We start from the raw sequence: 18,400 nt of genomic DNA, 5'->3' as shown, positions 1-18,400 counted from the left end.
GGGGAAAAAGGTGTAGGAATCGGTGTTATGCATGGTGACATAGGAAGGACGGCGGGAGAGAAAGGAGCCGATCAGACGGACGTAGTTAATGGGAAGGGCGAAGGTTTGGAGCTTGAAGAGGAGACCGGAATGCCATACGTGGTCATATGCACGTTCGAGGTCCAGGGAGAGGAAGATTGCGGAGCGACGGGAATTAAGCTGTTCAGAAAGGAGATGAGTGAGGTGAAGGAGAAGGTCGTCGGAAGAGGAGGACGGCCGAAAGCCACACTGGGTAACGGGAAGGAGGCGGTGCTGGCGGAGATGCGGGTGGATGCGGCGGGTGAGGATAGATTCCAGGACCTTGCTGAAAACCGAGGTAAGGCTGATGGGGCGGTAGGACGAGACGGCGGACGGCGGTTTGCCAGGTTTAAGGAACATGAGGATACGGGAGGTTCTCCACAGGTCGGGGTCGTAACCGGTGGACAGGACTACATTGTAGAGGCTGGCCAGGACGGAGAGGAAAGAGACAGGAGCTTCACGAAGGTGACGATAGCTGACACGATCGTGACCAGGAGTGGTGTTGCATTTTGTGCGGAGTGTAGCAATGAGATCCTGTGTACTGATAGGGGCATTGAGTTCCGTGTGTGCAATGTTGTCCAAGTACTGGAAACCAGGAGCAAGGGGAGGGACAGAGATGTCAGTTCGATCGCAGACATCCGGGAAGAGGGAGTAATCGAACTGGGGATCATCGGGGATGGAAAAGACATCGGAGAGGTAGGTGGCAAAGTGATTGGCCTTACTAAGGGTGTCAGGGAAAGGGTGATCATCATGGGGAAGAGGATAATATGGGGAGGGTTTAGTTCCGGTAATGCGACGGAAGGCACTGTAGAGACGACGGGATTCACGGAGGAGGAGAACGGCCTGTGGGGGTAAGGTAGGACGGTGGGGGTGGATGGCGACAGTAGGAACGTGGGCCTCCATGGCCTCAGACAAGGTCTGCTGGAGAAAGGAGGCGGCATGGGTGACATCGTCAGGGTGGTGGTAGGTGAGAGGGTGGCTATCGACCTGGGTGGAAAGGGTATCCCGGTAGGCATTCCAGTCGGCTCGGGAATAGTCGTGGACATACTTAGGGGGAGGATTCGTACGAGGGTCGGGGCGAGGGCGACGACCGTCTGAAATGGTGAGGAGGACAGGGAGATGGTCGCTACCAAACTCTCCAGGACATCCACCGTTATGCGGCCAAGGAGGTTGGGGGAGGATAGGATAACTTCAGGAGTGGAGTTGGATTCGGGACGGGTGTGCTGGGGGATGGTAATGAGGTCGCCTTGAAGGGAGGAGAGGAACCGATGCCACCGCCGTAACTGGGCGGCGGAACGACTATGGATGTTGAGGTCGGCGGCGATCACGTAGGAGGAAAAGGTACGATCGATGTGGGAGAGGAAGTCGAAGGGAATAGGAGCGTTGGGGCGGACAGAGATGGTGGCGCAGGTAACGGTAAGGCCGGGGAAGAAGAGTCTAAGGATCAGGTGTTCGGTGGGGTCGGGAAGGAGAGGTTGGAGCCGAACGGGGATCTGGCGGTGGTGACCAATGGCAACTCCGCCACGCGCAATTGGGAGGGGATTATCGGAGCAGTGGAGGAGGTAGGGCGAAGTGTGAATGGTGTGGTGGGGTTGGAGGAAGGTTTCATTAAGGAGGAAGGCATCTACGCGGTGGGTGGCAAGGGTGTGCAGGAAGAGGTTCCTGTGGGCGGGTAGGGAGCGGATGTTGTTGAAAAGGATACGTTGCTGTCGCGCCATGATCGGGATTTAGACGAGGGTGTCAAGGCGGGAGAAGGTGAAATGGGCCTGGTTGTTGGAGTAGGTGGCGTACATCTTGAGTTGGAATATGGAATGGGCGGCAAGGGAGATCTGCTGGAGGGTGTGGGGGTGCTGAAAGGGATGAACATTCTGGAGGACGATGGTAAGGAACCTGATGATGTCCTCAGCAGGGGGGGGGACGAAGGGAATTGCCAGGAGGGGTGGGGGCGTCCAGGGGACAGACAGGGACGGTGAGTTCAGGAGTGGTTGGAGGGGGTCGGGCTTTACACTTTTGGGAGTAGGTGGGATGGGGGAGATTGCAGGTATTGCAGGAAGGAGGGGATTGGAGGTTAGGGCACTGCCTGAGGAAGTGCGCTTGCCGACAATGCGGGCAGGTGGGGGCCTCGCGGCACTCAGCTGTGGGGTGCGCGTTATAGCGCAGACACCTCTGGCAGCGCAGGGATTGAGGAGGGGAACGGGAGGGGTCGACCTTGTACCGCTGGTTAAAAAGGAGGGCACCCTCCTTCAGGAGACGGTCAATGGAGGGGGCGTGCTCAGAAAAAACCCGCATAAGGCGGGTGGGGCCAGCAGCGTTATGTATGCGGCGAACCGCACGCACCTCCAAATGGGGATGCGCCTTGAGCTCCGCCAACACCTCACTGGACTAAGCCGAGTGATCACGGCGGTGAGGGTCGGCGGTCGTCGCGGGGGTTGGGGTTGGCGGGTAGGAGATGGAGAAGGAGCAGGTGTATGGGAGGTGTTGGGACCTAAACGGGAGATGGGGAGACGGGAGAGGATGTCAGTATGGAGGGTTGGGCTGGGGGAGGAGATGAGAACAGAATCCCGTCTGGGAGTAAGGAGAGAGATGGGGGCACCAGGGAAAGGTTGGCGGAGGAGGAGGGATAGGTTCCGGGCCACGAGAAAGGAAGGATCGGGACGGGACAGGAGATACTTGTATAGACCGGGGGGGAGGAGGAGGAGGAGGAGGAGGAGGAGGAGGAGGAGGTGGGAGCAGGGCCAGGCGGGGAGACATCCATGGCACCCTGGGGGGGGGGAAGGAGGTCGGGGCGGGGCCTTTTTGGGAGCGGAGGAGGTGGGGGTGCCACTAGGGCGTTTGACGGCGGCAGAAGGGCGGGTGGTGACATGAGGGACGGGAGCGATTGGGAGGTGGCGGGAAGGGACAGGTCCCGGCGTGGACGCAGCAGTCGGCGCCGGAGATGGTGACGGTGACGGTGACGGTGAAGGCGACGGTGACTGCGACGATGATGACGGTGGTGGCGGTGATGGCGAAGGCGACGGGGAGATCTGGGCGTGGACAGTGGCCCGACGGGCCACCACCCTAGCCGGAGCTGCAGTGACAGGCTGGGGGAGTGGGGGGAAAGGATCAGAACGAGATGAAGAAGGGGGAGAGGGGGCGACAAACAGCGAGGGCGAAGGGAGAGTGAGGAGAGGTGGGATGGAAGGAGGGGGGTGGGATTGGGCACACCAAGTTATAGTAGTGGAAGCGGCGGAAGGGGAGGTATAGACGATGGCGGTGGTGGTAGTGGTGGCTTTGGTGGTGGGGGCGGACATGACGACAGGAAGAAAAAACGCACAGCACTAAAAGGAAAAGACACAAACTGGGAACAGGCGAAGACGCAGACGGACGAAGACCAGGGTCGGACGACCAGGGCGGACGGCGATGGCGGCGGCGAGCACCGGCTGGCGGCGACGGCGACGGCGGCGAGCACCGGCGGGCGGCGGCGGCGGCGAACAGACGAACGGACGGACGCAGGCAGCAGCAGAGACGGACAGCGAGCAGGCAGGCGGACGGACGGACGGACGAACGGACGGACGGGCAGGCAGCAGCGAAGAGCGAAAACGGACAGCGAGCAGGCAGGCGGACGGACGGACGGACGAACGGCTACAACAGTAAGCGGCGGGTGGGGGGGGGGGGGGGGGGGCAGACAGACAGACAGACAGACAGACAGATAGATAGATGGACGGACGGACGGACACAACCGTCGAAGACGGAGATTACAACCTGAGAGTAGTCCAGGCGTTGCAACCCGACGTCGTCGACTGAGGGGATCCAACCCTCAGAATGCTACAAAAATCGATCATGTTCAAACTAAGTATTCATAGCAACTAGCAGCTTTTTTTTTTTTTCATTTATTGAATTTCAATTCCCCCCGAAGGGGGCGGGCTGGCAGCAGCTTAGTACGCCGCTCTTCAGCCGACAGATTTTGTGACAAAGAGCAAGAGAACAAATAAGAAAAACAACAGGCGATAAAATCGGAGACTTAGAGAGTAACAAGGCGAAAAGAAATCGTGGAACTTAAAACAACAACACAGGGATGATGACGCTGATAAAAATACATACGAAGTAGACAGGGAAAACAATAGACAATTAAAAAACACGGCGACAGTCTGGATTCTGTTCGCAAAGGAAATAAAATTCACACCGAGCGACAGCATGGTGTCTGTCCGCAACACGAGAAAGACAAACAACACTGAATAGTCACTGGAACACTGCACTAAAAAGTTGCCAAATGTGACACCACAGTCGAGAGCAGGTGGGAGGAAACTGGACAGAAGATGGGAAAACGAAAAAGGGGGGGAAAGGAGAGTAAAATCGAAGGGGGGAGCCGGGAAAGGAGCTGAAGGAGGATGAGGACCCAGAAGAGGGGGGGGGCAGACGCGACAGGGAGTGGGGTAGGCCGAGGAGGGGAATACAAAAGGACTGGGGGGGAAGGGAGGTAGGGAGAGGTTTAGTGGGGGGAAGAACAGGACAGAAGTGGGGGGGGGAGAGGGAGCCCAGGGAAAGGACAGAGGAAAGGAGGGGGATGGAGGATCAGAGTTGATAGGAAGGGTAAATGGAGGGAGAGAGGGCATCATCCGGGAGGGGAGTTGACGGAAGCCACCTCGGGAAAGGAGATGGAGGGTGTAGAGATGGAGGGTAGGGGGGACACAACGGTGAAGACGTGGCAGGGGGCGGGGATGGGAGAGGAGAGGAGCAACCAGGGGGTGAGGGGGTTCAAGACGGCGGGAGGTGTAGAGGATGCGGATATGTTCGAGGAATAGGAGCAGATGGGGGAAAGGAATGAGATCATAGAGGATCCGCGTGGGGGACGGGAGGCGGATACGGAAGGCGAGGCGGAGTGCATGACGCTCAAGGATCTGGAGGGACTGATAGAATTTGGGGGGGGGGCAGATATCCAGGCAGGACTGGCATAACAGAGGATGGGACTGATTAAGGATTTGTAGGTGTAGAGGATGGTAGAGGGGTGCAACCCCCATGTCCGGCCAGAGAGGAGTTTGAGGAGGCGGAGGCGGTTGTGGGCTTTGGATTGGATGGATCGGAGATGAGGGATCCAGGTGAGGTGACGGTCAATGGTGAGGCCAAGGTAGGTGAGGGTGGGGGTGAGACGGACAGGACGTGCGCAGACAGTAAGGGAGAAATCCAGGAGCCGGAAGGAGCGAGTGGTACGACCTACGATGATTGCCTGGGTCTTGGAGGGATTTAGTTTCAGGAGCCATTGGTTACACCATGCAGCAAAAAGGTCAAGGTGATTCTGGAGAAGGCGTTGGGACCGTTGGAGGGTAGGAGCGAGGGCGAGGAATGCGGTGTCATCAGCATATTGCAAGAGGTGCACTGGAGGGGGGGGTTGGGGCATATCTGCCGTGTACAGGAGGTAGAGGAGAGGGGAGAGGACAGAGCCCTGGGGCACACCGGCAGAGGGGTAGAAGGTGCGGGAATTGGCATGATGGATGGTAACGTAGGAGGGGTGGCGGGAGAGGAAGGAGACCACCAGACAGATGTAGTTGATAGGAAGGGCGTAGGTTTGGAGTTTAAACAGGAGACCGGGATGCCAGACACGGTCGTAGGCCTTTTCAAGGTCAAGTGAGACAAAAATGGCGGAGCGACGGGAGTTAAGCTGGAGGGAGAGGAGATGAGTGAGGCGGAGGAGTTGGTCATCAGCAGAGAAGGAAGGTCGAAAGCCACATTGGGTGTTTGGGAGGAGGTGGTTTTGGTGGAGGTGGAGATGGACGCGCCGGGAAAGGATGGATTCCAAGAGCTTGCTGAACACCGACGTGAGACAGGACGATAGGAAGAGGCATCAGATGGAGGCTTATTGGGTTTGGAGAACATCAGGATACGGGAGGTTTTCCACAGGTCGGGATAGAAGCCAGTGGCAAGGATGACATTGTAGAGGGCGGCAAGGAGGGAAAGGAAGGAGGGAGGGCAGTGTTTGAGGTGGCGGTAGGTAACGCAGTCGTGGCCGGGAGCAGTGTTGCGTTTAGTGCGGAGTGTGAGGCTGATGTCCTGTGTAGTGATGGGAGTGTTAAGTGCAGATGGTGGGGTGTGGCCCAAGTACTGGAAGCTAGGAGCAAGGGGAGGAACAGAGGTATCCGTACGGTCCATGACATCAGGGAAGAGGGAATAATCAAAGTGGGGATCATCTGGGATGGAAAAAACATCAGAGAGGTGGGAGGCAAAGTGGTTGGCCTTACTGAGGTTGTCAGGAAAGGGACGGTCATTAAGGAGGAGAGGGTACTGGGGGGTGGGGCGGTTCCCAGTAAGGCGGTGGAAAGCAGACCAATACTTGGAAGAGTTGATGGGGAGCGTGGTGTTGAGGTGTGTACATGTCTGGCGCCAGGCTCGGCGTTTCTTCGCAACAAGCAGGTTGCGGATGTGTCGCTGTAATTGCCGGTGGCGGGTAAGTGTATCCCGGTCACGAGTGCGGAGAAAAGAGCGGTAGAGGTGGCGGGACTCCCGAAGGAGAAGGACGGCCTGTGGAGGCAGGGCAGGGCGGTGAGGGTTGATGGCTTTGGTGGGGATATGGGTGGCGACGGCGTCAGACAAGGTCTGGTGCAGGAAGGCAGCAGTGCGAGAGATGTCATCAGGAGACTGGAGGGTAAGGTCGTGACTGTCAACCTGGGTGTGAATGGAATCCCGGTAGGCATCCCAGTTGGCACGGGAGTAATCATGGACAAGTTTAGGAGGGACGTCAGGGCGAGGAGTGTGGCGGGGATGGCGACCGGTAGAGATAGTGAGGAGGACAGGAGCATGGTCACTGCCAATGAGGTCAAGGACATCCGCGGTGATGCGCCCAAGAAGGTTGGGAGAGGCAAGGACTACATCAGGAGTGGTGTTGGATTCGGGCCGGGTGTGCTGGGGCAGGGGAACCAGGTCTCCTTGGAGAGTGGTGAGAAACTGATGCCACCGCCGGAGGTCGGCAGGATCACGGCTGTGGATATTGAGGTCGGCGGCAATCACGTAGGTGGAGAAGGTGCGGTCAATGTGGGCCAGGAAATCGTATGGGATGGGGGTGCGAGGGCGGACATAAATGGTGGCACAGGTGATGGTAAGGGCGGGGAAGAAGAGGCTGAGGGTGAGATGCTCGGCAGGATTGTTAAGGAGAGGTTGGGGCCGGACTGGGAGGTGCTTGAGGTGGCCTATAGCAACTCCGCCACGTGCCAGAGGGTACGGGTTATCGGTGCGATGTAGGGTGTAAGGGGCAGTGGAGACGGAGATACAGGGCTGAAGGAAGGTTTCATTGAGGACGAAGGCATCCACGCGGTGCTGACGTAGGGTGTGGAGGAAGAGGAGTTTGTGGGTGGGCAGGGAGCGAACGTTGTGGTACAGGATACGGTACGGTTGTTGTACCATGGGAAGGGAGAGTTAGACGAGGGTGGTGAAGGTGAAGTGGGCCTGGTTGTGGGAGTAAGTGGCATAGGTGGTAAGATGGAAGATGGAACGGGCAGCGATGGCGATTTGGGAAAGAGTGTGGGAGCGCTGGAAGGGGTGGATGTTTTGGAGCACAATGGTGGTGAAACGGATGATGTCCTCAGCAGTAGGGGGAGGGCGGAGCGAGTTGTTGGGGTGGATGGGGTCATCAACAGGACGGACAGGGACGGTGAGCTCAGGGGTTACTGGTGGAGGTTTCGCTTTACACTTCGAGGAGTAGGTAGGATGGGGTTCATTACAAGTGTTGCAGGAGGGGGGAGAGGTGAGGTTGGGGCAATGCTTGAGGAAGTGGGAAGCTTTGCAGTGGGGACAAGTAGGGGGGTTCTTGCAGGCAGAGGTAACGTGGTCGTTGTAGGTGAGACAGCGTTGGCAGCAGTAGGATTGGACTGGGGAACGGGAGGGGTCCACCTTATGGCACTGATTGTAGATGAGGGCTCCCTCGGTGAGGAGGCGGTCAATGGAGGAGGAGGATTCAGTGAATATCCGCATGAGAAAAGTCGGCCCGGCATCATTGAAGATGCGACGGGCCGAGCGGATTTCGATGTCGGGCCGGGAGTTGAGTTCCGCCAACACCTCAGCCTCCGTGATCACGGGGCTAAGCTTCGTGATCACAGCGGTGAAGGTCGGCGGACGTCGGGGAGGTTGAGGCTGACGGGGAGAGGACGGGGTGTGGTAGGGGGTGAGGGTTGCACGTTGGCCAAATTGGATACGAGGGATGCGGGAGAGGAGGTCGGTGTGGAAGGAAGCATTGGGGGATTTTATGAGGACCGAGTCCTTGCGAGGAATCAGTTGGGAGATGGGAGCATTGGGGCAGTATTTCCGGATGGCGAGAGTGAGGGAGCGGGCATCAAGGAATTGAGGGTCAGGATTGGAGAGGACAAAGGTGTGGGTGGCAGGCGTGGCGGGGGCGGGGGTCGGGGCCGCGTCCATGGGAGTGGGTGGGTCACGGGGATTGGGGGTTTTTTTGGAGGAGACTTCGGGGGAAGGGTCAGCATTCGGGCGCTTGGAAGGTTTCGTGGACACCACTGGGTGGGGTGGGGACAGGGGGACGGGTTGCAGGGGGAGATGGCGGGGGGCAGGACCACCCTGAGCAGCGGAAGACGCAGACGGTGGGGGTGTGGGTGTCACTGAGACTGTGGAACGTCGAGCAGAGATCCGTGCTGGCTTGGAGCCTGTCGGAGGCGGTGCGGGGAGCGGCGGAAAGTCAGTAGCTGTCGATGGGGCGACAGTGATAGGGGAAGAGGAGTTGGGGGTGGGTACAGCCGAAAGTGGCGCAGGGGTGGGGTGGACAGGGAGAGAAGGAAGGACGGGAAGTGGGGTGGAGGATGAGCTCCATGTGATGGTGGTTGGAGCAGCGGAGGGAGAGATGAAAATGATAGTGGTAGTGGTGGTGGGTTGGGACATGGCGGCGGCGGCGACCAGACGGCGGCGGCGGTGACCAGGCGGCGGCGGCGGCGGCGGCGGCGGCGGCAGGCGGCGAGCACCGGCAGGCGGCGACCAGGCGGCGGCGGCGACCAAACGGCGGCGGCGGTGAGGACCGGCAGGCGGCAACCAAACGACAGCGGCGGCGGCGGCGGCGAGCACCGACACGCGGCGACCAGGCGGCGGCGGCGGCGGCGGCGGCGGCGAGCAGTACTGACGACGAGCAGACGGCAAGGCAAGGGTGGGGATCTTCCACGTCGAGGGTGCACCCTGAGAGTAGCCGAGGCAGTGAAACTCTTCGACGAAGAAGTGAGGGAATCCAACCCTTGAATGTGGCAACTAGCAGCTTTTTTTTTTTTTTTTCTTTATTGTTATTTTCAAACCCGTACAAACAGGCAGGCTGTCAGCAGCATGGTACGCCGCTCTTCAGCCGTAGAGGAGATAAAGATAGAACAGAAAGAATACACAAATGTGACATAACGGTGGGTAATAAAACAGTAGACACATAAAGACAAACACGGAGCCGTTCACACTTGACGAAAATTCACTACAAACTGTTGTCACGACGCACTAACACTGAAGATGGCGATGGCACAGGTGAACGATGGAGGATGACGGGAACACTGAACACGAAACACGACGGCACTCACGAGACACTGATGGCGACGATCTCCGGCGCGCGAATGTCCACTCAGCGTGTACGAGTCCGGGGACCTGCCAAGAGAGGAGGTGGAGGAGGAGGAAGGGGAAATGGGAGAGGGGAGAGCAGAGATGCCATGGGCAAAGGAGAGAGGGGGAGGGAGGTAGGAGGAGTGAAGCCCGGAGGAGAGGGTAGGAGGGAGGGGGGAAAGGAAAGAGAAGGGAAGGGAAAAGGGGGGGAGGGAGGGTGCCTGAAGGAAAGGACACAGGAGGGGGGGGAGGATCAAAGTTGATAGGAGGGGTAGATGCAGGGGAGGAGGACATCATCAGGGAGGGGGAGCTGGCGGAAACCACCTTGGGAGAGGGTAAGGAGGGTGGAGAGATGGAGACCAGGTGGGACGTGGGAGTACAGGCGCGGCAGCGGGCGGGGGTGGGAGAGGGTCGGGGAGACGAGCGGGTGAGGAGGATCGAGTTTACGGGAGGTGTATAGGATTCGTATCCTTTCGAGGAAGAGGAGGAGGTGGGGGAAGGGGATAAGGTCATACAGGATCCGCGTGGGGGAAGGGAGACGGATGCGATAGGCAAGGCGGAGAGCATGGCGTTCAAGGATTTGGAGGGATTTATAAAAGGAAGGGGGGGCGGAGATCCAGGCGGGATGGGCGTAACAGAGGATAGGGCGGATGAGGGACTTATAGGTGTGGAGGATGGTGGAGGGGTCCAGACCCCACGTTCGGCCGGAAAGGAGCTTGAGGAGACGGAGTCGGGAACGTGCCTTGGCTTGGATTGTCTGGAGATGGGGAGTCCAGGAGAGGCGACGGTCGAGGGTGACGCCAAGGTACTTAAGGGTGGGGGTGAGAGCGATGGGACGGCCATAAACGGTGAGATAGAAATCAAGGAGGCGGAAGGAGGGAGTGGTTTTGCCTACAATGATCGCCTGGGTTTTGGAAGGATTGACCTTGAGCAACCACTGGTTGCACCAAGCGGTGAACCGGTCAAGATGGGACTGGAGAAGGTGTTGGGAGCGTCGCAGGGTGGGGGCAAGGGCGAGGAAGGCGGTGTCATCGGCAAACTGGAGAAGGTGGATGGGGGGTGACGGCGGCGGCATGTCCGCCGTGTACAACAGGTACAGAAGGGGGGAGAGGACGGAGCCTTGGGGCACACCGGCGGAGGGGAAAAAGGTGTAGGAATCGGTGTTATGGATGGTGACATAGGAAGGACGGCGGGAGAGAAAGGAACCGATCAGACGAACGTAGTTAATGGGAAGGGCGAAGGTTTGGAGCTTGAAGAGGAGACCGGAATGCCATACGCGGTCATATGCGCGTTCGAGGTCAAGAGAGAGGAAGATTGCGGAGCGGCGGGAATTGAGCTGTTCGGAAAGGAGATGAGTGAGGTGAAGGAGAAGATCGTCGGAAGAGAAGGACGGCCGAAAGCCACACTGGGTAACGGGGAGGAGGCGGTGCTGGCGGAGATGCTGGTGGATGCGGCGGGTGAGGATAGATTCCAGGACCTTGCTGAAGACCGAGGTAAGGCTGATGGGACGGTAGGAGGAGACGGCGGACGGCGGTTTGCCAGGTTTGAGGAACATGAGGATACGGGAGGTTTTCCACAGGTCGGGGTAGTAACCGGTGGACAGGACTACATTGTAGAGCCTGGCCAGGGTGGAGAGAAAAGAGACAGGAGCTTCACGAAGGTGACGGTAGGTGACACGATCGTGACCAGGAGCGGTGTTGCGTTTGGTGCGGAGTGTATTGATGAGATCCTGTGTGGTGATGGGGGCATTAAGGTCCGTGTGTGGAATGTTGTCCAAGTACTGGAAACCAGGAGCGAGGGGAGGGACAGAGGTATCAGTTCGATCGCGGATATCTGGGAAGAGGGAGTAATCGAACTGGGGATCATCAGGGATGGAAAACACATCGGACAGGTAGGAGGCAAAGTGATTGGCCTTACTAAGGGCGTCAGGAAAGGGGCGATCATCGTGGAGAAGAGGATAGTAGGGGGAGGGTTTAGTTCCGGTAAGGCGACGGAAGGCGGTCCAGAACTTGGACGAGTTTATAGGGAGGGTAGCAGTTAAACGGGTGCATGTCTGTCGCCAGTCCCGGCGTTTCTTGGCCGCGAGCAAATTTCGAATGTGTCGCTGTAGTTGCCGGTGGCGTCGTAGGGTGTCCGGGTCACGCGTGCGGAGGAAGGCACGGTAGAGACGACGGGATTCACGGAGGAGGAGGACGGCCTGTGGTGGTAAGGTAGGACGGTGGGGGTGGATGGCAACAGTAGGGACGTGGGCCTCCACGGCCTCAGACAAGGTCTGCTGGAGAAAGGAGGCGGCATGGGTGACATCATCAGGACGGCGGTAGGCGAGAGGGTGGCTATCGACCTGAGTGGAGAGGGTATCCCGGTAGGCATTCCAGTTGGCACGGGAATAGTCATGGATGTACTTAGGGGGAGGGTCATGACAAGGGTCGGGGCGGGGGCGACGGCCGTCTGAAACGGTGAGGAGGACAGGGAGATGGTCGCTACCCATAGGCTCCAGGACATCCACCGTAATGCGACCAAGGAGGTTGGGGGAGGAGAGGATAACATCGGGAGTGGAGTTGGATTCGGGACGAGTATGCTGGGGGATGGGGATGAGGTCGCCATGAAGGGAGGAGAGGAACCGATGCCACCGCCGTAACTGGGCAGCGGAGCGACTATGGATGTTGAGGTCGGCGGCGATCACATAGGAGGAGAAGGTACGGTCGATGTGGGAGAGGAAGTCGAAAGGAAGAGGGGCGTTGGGGCGGACATAGATGGTGGCACAGGTAATGGTAAGGCCGGGGAAGAAGAGACTAAGGATCAGGTGTTCGGTGGGGTCGGGAAGGAGAGGCTGGAGCCGAACGGGGATCTGGCGGTGGTGGCCAATGGCAACTCCGCCACGTGCAACTGGGAGGGGATTATCGGAGCGGTGGAGGAGATAGGGGGAGGTGTGGATGGAGTGGCGGGGTTGGAGGAAGGTTTCATTGAGGAGGAAGGCATCCACACGGTGGGTAGCAAGGGTGTGCAGGAAGAGGTTCTTGTTGGCGGGAAGGGAGCGGATATTGTTGAAAAGGATACGATGCTGTCGCGCCGTGATAAGGACTTAGACGAGGGTGTCAAGGCGGGAGAAGGTGAAATGGGCCTGGTTATTGGAAAAGGTGGCGTACATTTTAAGGTGGAATATGGAACGGGCGGCGAGGGAGATCTGTTGTAAGGTGTGGGGGCGCTGAAAGGGATGGACGTTTTGAAGGACAATGGTGAGGAACCTGATGATGTCCTCAGCAGTGGGGGGGGGACGAAGGGAATTGCCAGGAGGGGTGGGGGCGTCCAGGGGACGGACAGGTACGGTGAGTTCAGGAGTGGTGGGAGGGGGTCGGGCTTTGCACTTTTGGGAGTAGGTGGGGTGGGGGAGGCTGCAGGTATTACAGGAGGGAGGGGATTGGAGGTTGGGGCACTGCTGGAGGAAGTGCGCTTGCCGACAATGTGGGCAGGTGGGGGCCTCGCGGCACTCTGCTGTTGGATGTGCATTGTAGCGCAGACATCTCTGGCAGCGCAGGGATTGAGGGGGGGAACAGGAGGGGTCGACCTTGTACCGCTGATTGAAGAGGAGGGCACCCTCCTTCAGGAGACGGTCAATGGAGGGGGCGTCCTCAGAGAAAACCCGCATAAGGCGGGTGGGGCCGGTCGCGTTGAAAATGCGGCGGACCGCCCGCACCTCCAGGGTGGGATGGGCCTTCAGCTCCGCCAGCACCTCCTCCTCCGTGATCGACGGGCTAAGCCGAGTGATCACGGCGGTGAGGGTCGGCGGGCGACGCGGGGGTTGGGGTTGGCGGGTAGGAGATGGGGAGGGAGCAGGGGTGAGGGAGGCGTGAGGACCAAAACGGGTGATGGGGAGGCGGGAGAGGATGTCAGTATGGAGGGTTGGGCTGGGGGAGGAGATAAGAACAGAATCCCGTCTGGGAGTAAGGAGAGAGATGGGGACGCCAGGGAAATGTTGGCGGAGGAGGAGGGAGAGATTCCGGGCCTCGAGGAAGGAAGGATCGGGACGGGACAGGAGATATTTGTAGAGACCGGGTGGGGAGGAGGAGGAGGAGGAGGAGGAGGAGGGAGCGGGGCCTGGTGGGGAGACGTCCATGGCATTTTGGGGTGGGGATGGCGGGCGGGGTGGAGCCTTTTTAGGAGCAGAGGAAGTGGAGGCGCCACTAGGGCGTTTGACAGCGGCAGATGGGCGGGTGGTGACAGGAGGGACGGGAACGATGGGGAGGTGGTGGGAAGGGACAGGTCCCGGCACGGACGCAGCAGGCGGCGCCGGAGATAGTGACTGTGACGGTGCAGGCGAATGTGGCAGTGATGGTGATGGTGACGATGATGACGGTGGTGGCGGTGATGGCGATGGCGATGGCGATGGCGATGGCGATGGGGAGAGCTGGGCGTGGGCAGTGGCCCGACGGGCCACCACCCTAGCCGGAGCTGCAGTGACAGGCTGGGGGAGTGGGGGGAAAGGATCAGAACGAGAGGAAGAGGCGGGAGACGGGGAGACAAAGAGCGAGGGCGAAGGGATAGAGAGGAGGGGAGGGATGGAAGGAGGGGGGTGGGATTGGGCACACCAAGTGATAGTGGTGGAGGCGGCGGAAGGGGACGTATACACGATGGCGGTGGTGGTAGTAGTGACGGTGGTGGTGGGGGCGGACATGACGACAAGAAGAAGAAAGAAAAACACAGCACTAAAAGGACAGGACACACACTGGGGGACGACGGACGGCGACGGCGACGGCGACGGCGACGGCGACGGCGACGGCGACGGCGACGGCGACGGCGACGGCGAGAGGCAGGGACGCTGCTGCCGCGGACGGGGCCGGGGCGGCTGCGGCTGCTGCTGCTGCTGCTGCTGGCTGGACTGCTGCTGGCTGGACTGCTGCTGGCTGGACTGCTGCTGCCACCGGAGGGCTGGCTGGCTGGCTGGCTGGCTGGCTGGCTGGCTGGCTGGCTGGCTGGCTGCGGGACCACTGCTGCAGGCCGGGACCGGGAACGGCTGGCTGGCTGGCTGGCTGGCTGGCTGGCTGGCTGGCTGGCTGGCTGGCACCTGGAACCCCTAACACTTCGATTAGCGCGAAAAAGGCACAATCGAAGGGCGGTAACCTTGCGGTGTACCGCCGGAGATGCAACTAGCAGCAGAAAGTTGCCATATGTAAATAATACCTTACCAAGAAATTTTGTGGGTATGAAATATATTCTTCACAGACAAACCAAGGGCGAGGGTGGTTATTGCTATTTTATTAGCAGTATAGAAATAAATACTTGATATAACTACGAAATTGTTTCTTACTCTCAATATGTTCCTGCTGAACTTGCAAAGTAAAATAAGCAGCGCTTGAATACTTCCGTGTTGCTGGGTGCTGCCAACAGATGTCAGTGCGAGACGCCACCTCAGAAAATATGGCTATCATTTTAGCTCCGTCTGTAATTCGTGACTGACCGAAAAATGAGTCGCATTGGAGCAACTACACCTAAAAACAAAGCTTACGCACACAATTCTGTGGGAGCTGTGACGTTGGCGTTCTGCGGTTGAGCAGTGCTATCTGTGGTAGAAGCGGTGTTTCATGTTTGGAAGCGTGGTCATTGCATGGGTTTGTTTTCATAGCAGTGACTGAAAGCTTGGCTTTGTTTTCGTAGCATTTGTGGCGGAAATCTTGTTCTCACTGCCATATGCGATTCGGATTGTTATTGAGCGTCTGCTCAAAATGCCACACAAGTGCTGTATGCCCTATTGTAGGGGAAACTGCGACAACGGTTTAAAAGTTACCGTCTTTTCATTCCCGTCTGATGAAGCATTAAGATTGAAACGGATAGCTGCAGTTCATAGGAATGACTGGGAACCCAGTAAACAGTTCATTGTAAGTATCTGTAATTTAACTTTATTTCTATATTGTTACTCTTTAATACTGTTATGTTACAGAACTGAAAATTCAAATCAATAGCCTATCTATAACGAAGCATTATACTTTTAAGCTCACTTTATGCAGTCCTCAGTTAGATTTCATTTGTCGGTTTACATTCTGCCTTTACGTTAACAGTAAAATATATGCTTCTTTTCAGATATGTGAACTGCATTTCACTGCAGACGACATTGAGAAAATTACCAATGCTTACGACCCAAAACTGGCAAACTCTTTACAGTTTACAGCACCTTTGGACCGTCCACGTTTAAAGAAACGTTCGTAATAATTGATCGTAAAGGGTACTTGTAATCAGTTTTCAGATTAATGTACAGGTCCCTAATTTTCTTACGATATTGTTAAATATCTAAGATCATGAAACATTGCTATACGGATCTCATGTTTATCTCTCTCTATTTGCAGATGCTGTACCATCAAAGTTGCCAGGATGACCTACGTCTTTATCTTCAAAACAAGCACCAGCTCGAGAAGATCCAGAGAGTCGCGAATGTTTGGAGAACCAAGCACTTGAGAAAGTCATTGAGCACAGTGTGGAATCACACAAAAAATGATGGAGAAGAGTTCATTTGCTAGTTTAGAAGATTTTAAATCAAAATTATCTGATTGTGAAAAGCACAGTGACTGGGTCACGGTAACCAAATCAAATAATTTGTGTCTTGTGTTAATGGATGCTCCTTATCTAAGTGTTGTGTGTCATGTCGTTATAAATAGTGATTTAGTGTTAAGTGCATTTGTGAAGGAAGCTTAGCTAAATTGTGCTGGTAAGATTAAATTATCAAACCAAGTAAGTGATACTGGTACAGTTAGCAATATTTTGAAAGAGTTGTATGTGATGTTTCATATAAATGAGGCTCCATTTGAGGCAAGTTTGTCTTGCATTGAAGACATTTTGGAAAACTTGTAATAAAAATTACCAGAAAGTGAGCATAAAATTAAATTTTTGAAGGAACAAGTTTCATTTCCAAGATTTAATAGTCCAACAGAGATTAGGTACGGGAGTGTTTCAATGATTTTATGGTCATTAGCTTATTCTATCAGGCCACATGCATATAGGTTTTTGATGAGTGCTCGTAATTTTTCCATTCCTAGTCCCAGTACTTTGTCAAAACTTTGCAGTAAACTTCCAAGTAACCCAATCATTGAGCTTCAGAGTGAGCAGTTTCTCAGTTACATACCACAAAAAGTTGGTGCTTTAGCTGTGAATGATAAAACTGTCCTGTTGATGGATGAGATTTATTTAAAGTCACAACTTGACTATAAAGGTGGCAATGTTGTAGGTGGTGCTTTTAACACAGATGTGGTTTTGTGTGCAACTTGTGCTTATGTTTTTATGATCCGGAGTATGGATTCAGTGTACAAAGGTGTGGTGCATATTCTCCCAGTTCACACAATTCAATTAAACTAGAAGCAGTGGGATTTCAGGTAATAGGAGTAGTAGCTGACAATAATGCTATTAATAAGAAAGCTATTTCGTACTTTTCTTCCCCCCCCCCCCCTCCCTCCTAGTGTACAGATAAAATATGTTCATCCTGAGCAGACTTCTGCAGACCGCCCACTTTACTATTTTGTGGATACTGTACACATTTTAAAATGTAAACGGAACAACTGGGGTAATGAAAAGGACCAAATTATATGCTTTCCTTCTTTTAGTGATAGCTTGAAGGTAGGTCTTGCTTCTGTTACAGCACTGAAGGGACTATATTTACTAGAAAAAGTTGAACTGTTGCAGTATGGCAGCACTTTAACACTTAAGTCACTATATCCAGATTCTTTTGAACGGCAAAAATGTGAAATTAGCATTGCGTATTTTTAATAACATGACAGTTGTTGCAATGCAACAACTAGGTGCATGAAAGAAAGTGAAAACTGGGAGAGTACTGCCACATTTGTAAAAATAATAAGTCAGTGGTTTGATATTAAATGTTGAAACGCTGCTGAAGGGTAAAAGGCTAAGAAATGTTTACCAAGAACAGATTACTCTCAATTCAAAACATATTCATGTCTTTTTGAGAAACTTTCTCTCGTGGTTGTGTTCATGGGAAGATTGCAATGGAGGAAAGAAATTGACCAGAGAAACACACTTTGCTCTCAAACATACTACTGCAGCCTTTATTGATTTTAGTGAATACTGGCTGTGTGAGAAGAAGCGAACATATTTGCTCTTTGGGAAAATACAGACAGACAGTTTGAAGGACAGGTTTGGGAAATACCGCCAACTTAATGGGGGAAGTTACCATGTATCGCTAAGGCAGGTATTTGAAACAGAAGGAAAATTAAGGGCCCAGAGTATGTTTTCTCTTGTATTAAAGTCCAAAGTGTTTGGTGATGTTGTTGTTAGACCTAATAATGTTGATGCTGCTTGTTGTAGTATCCCAGGCTTTCAAGATATCGACATCCCAGAGCTGTTAAATGTAGTAGTTGATGATAGTGATGTTGATGAAATAGACGAAAACACTTGGCCATTACTCCATTATATTGCTCACACCAAGTGCATCTAAAATAAATTGTCCATATTGTGAAGAGTTTGTAACATCCGAAGAAACAAGACAAGCAGATGATTTGATAATGGCAAGTGACAGGGGAGGTTTAACATACCCTAGCAGTGATGTAGTCACATGTGTTTCCTATGTATACTTAACACTACAAAAAATTCTTAAAGAAAAGGAAAAATTTGTTCCTGCAACAAGTAAATCAAAGAAATGTGCTTGTGAAAGAAGCAGCCATTAATGTGCCAAAAGACTTACTTCTTGGTTTCCATTGTTTAAAAGGTCACACTCTTGAATCTATCATACATTGTATATTGACTTGCAGTGCAAATATTTTACTAAACAACTTTGTAAAACGAAAAAATGATGTGTGTGTGACAA

At 55.1% G+C, this 18,400-nt stretch overlaps 1 long non-coding RNA gene across 1 annotated transcript in view; it reads left to right on the top strand.

Annotated features, from left to right (window-relative positions):
* Window positions 1-16,177, top strand: part of LOC124720279 — a 180,005-nt gene extending 163,828 nt beyond the window's left edge. The window contains exon 3 of the long non-coding RNA XR_007006111.1: window positions 15,936-16,177. This is a non-coding gene — a long non-coding RNA (uncharacterized LOC124720279). The remainder of the gene's footprint in view (window positions 1-15,935) is intronic.
* Window positions 16,178-18,400: the final 2,223 nt, after the last annotated feature.

The sequence above is a fragment of the Schistocerca piceifrons genome, chromosome 11 (genome assembly GCF_021461385.2).
Source record: "Schistocerca piceifrons isolate TAMUIC-IGC-003096 chromosome 11, iqSchPice1.1, whole genome shotgun sequence".
Taxonomy (NCBI): Eukaryota; Metazoa; Arthropoda; class Insecta; order Orthoptera; family Acrididae; genus Schistocerca; species Schistocerca piceifrons.
Note: the sequence above shows the minus strand (reverse complement) of the source record. Positions and strands in the feature narration are given on the sequence as shown.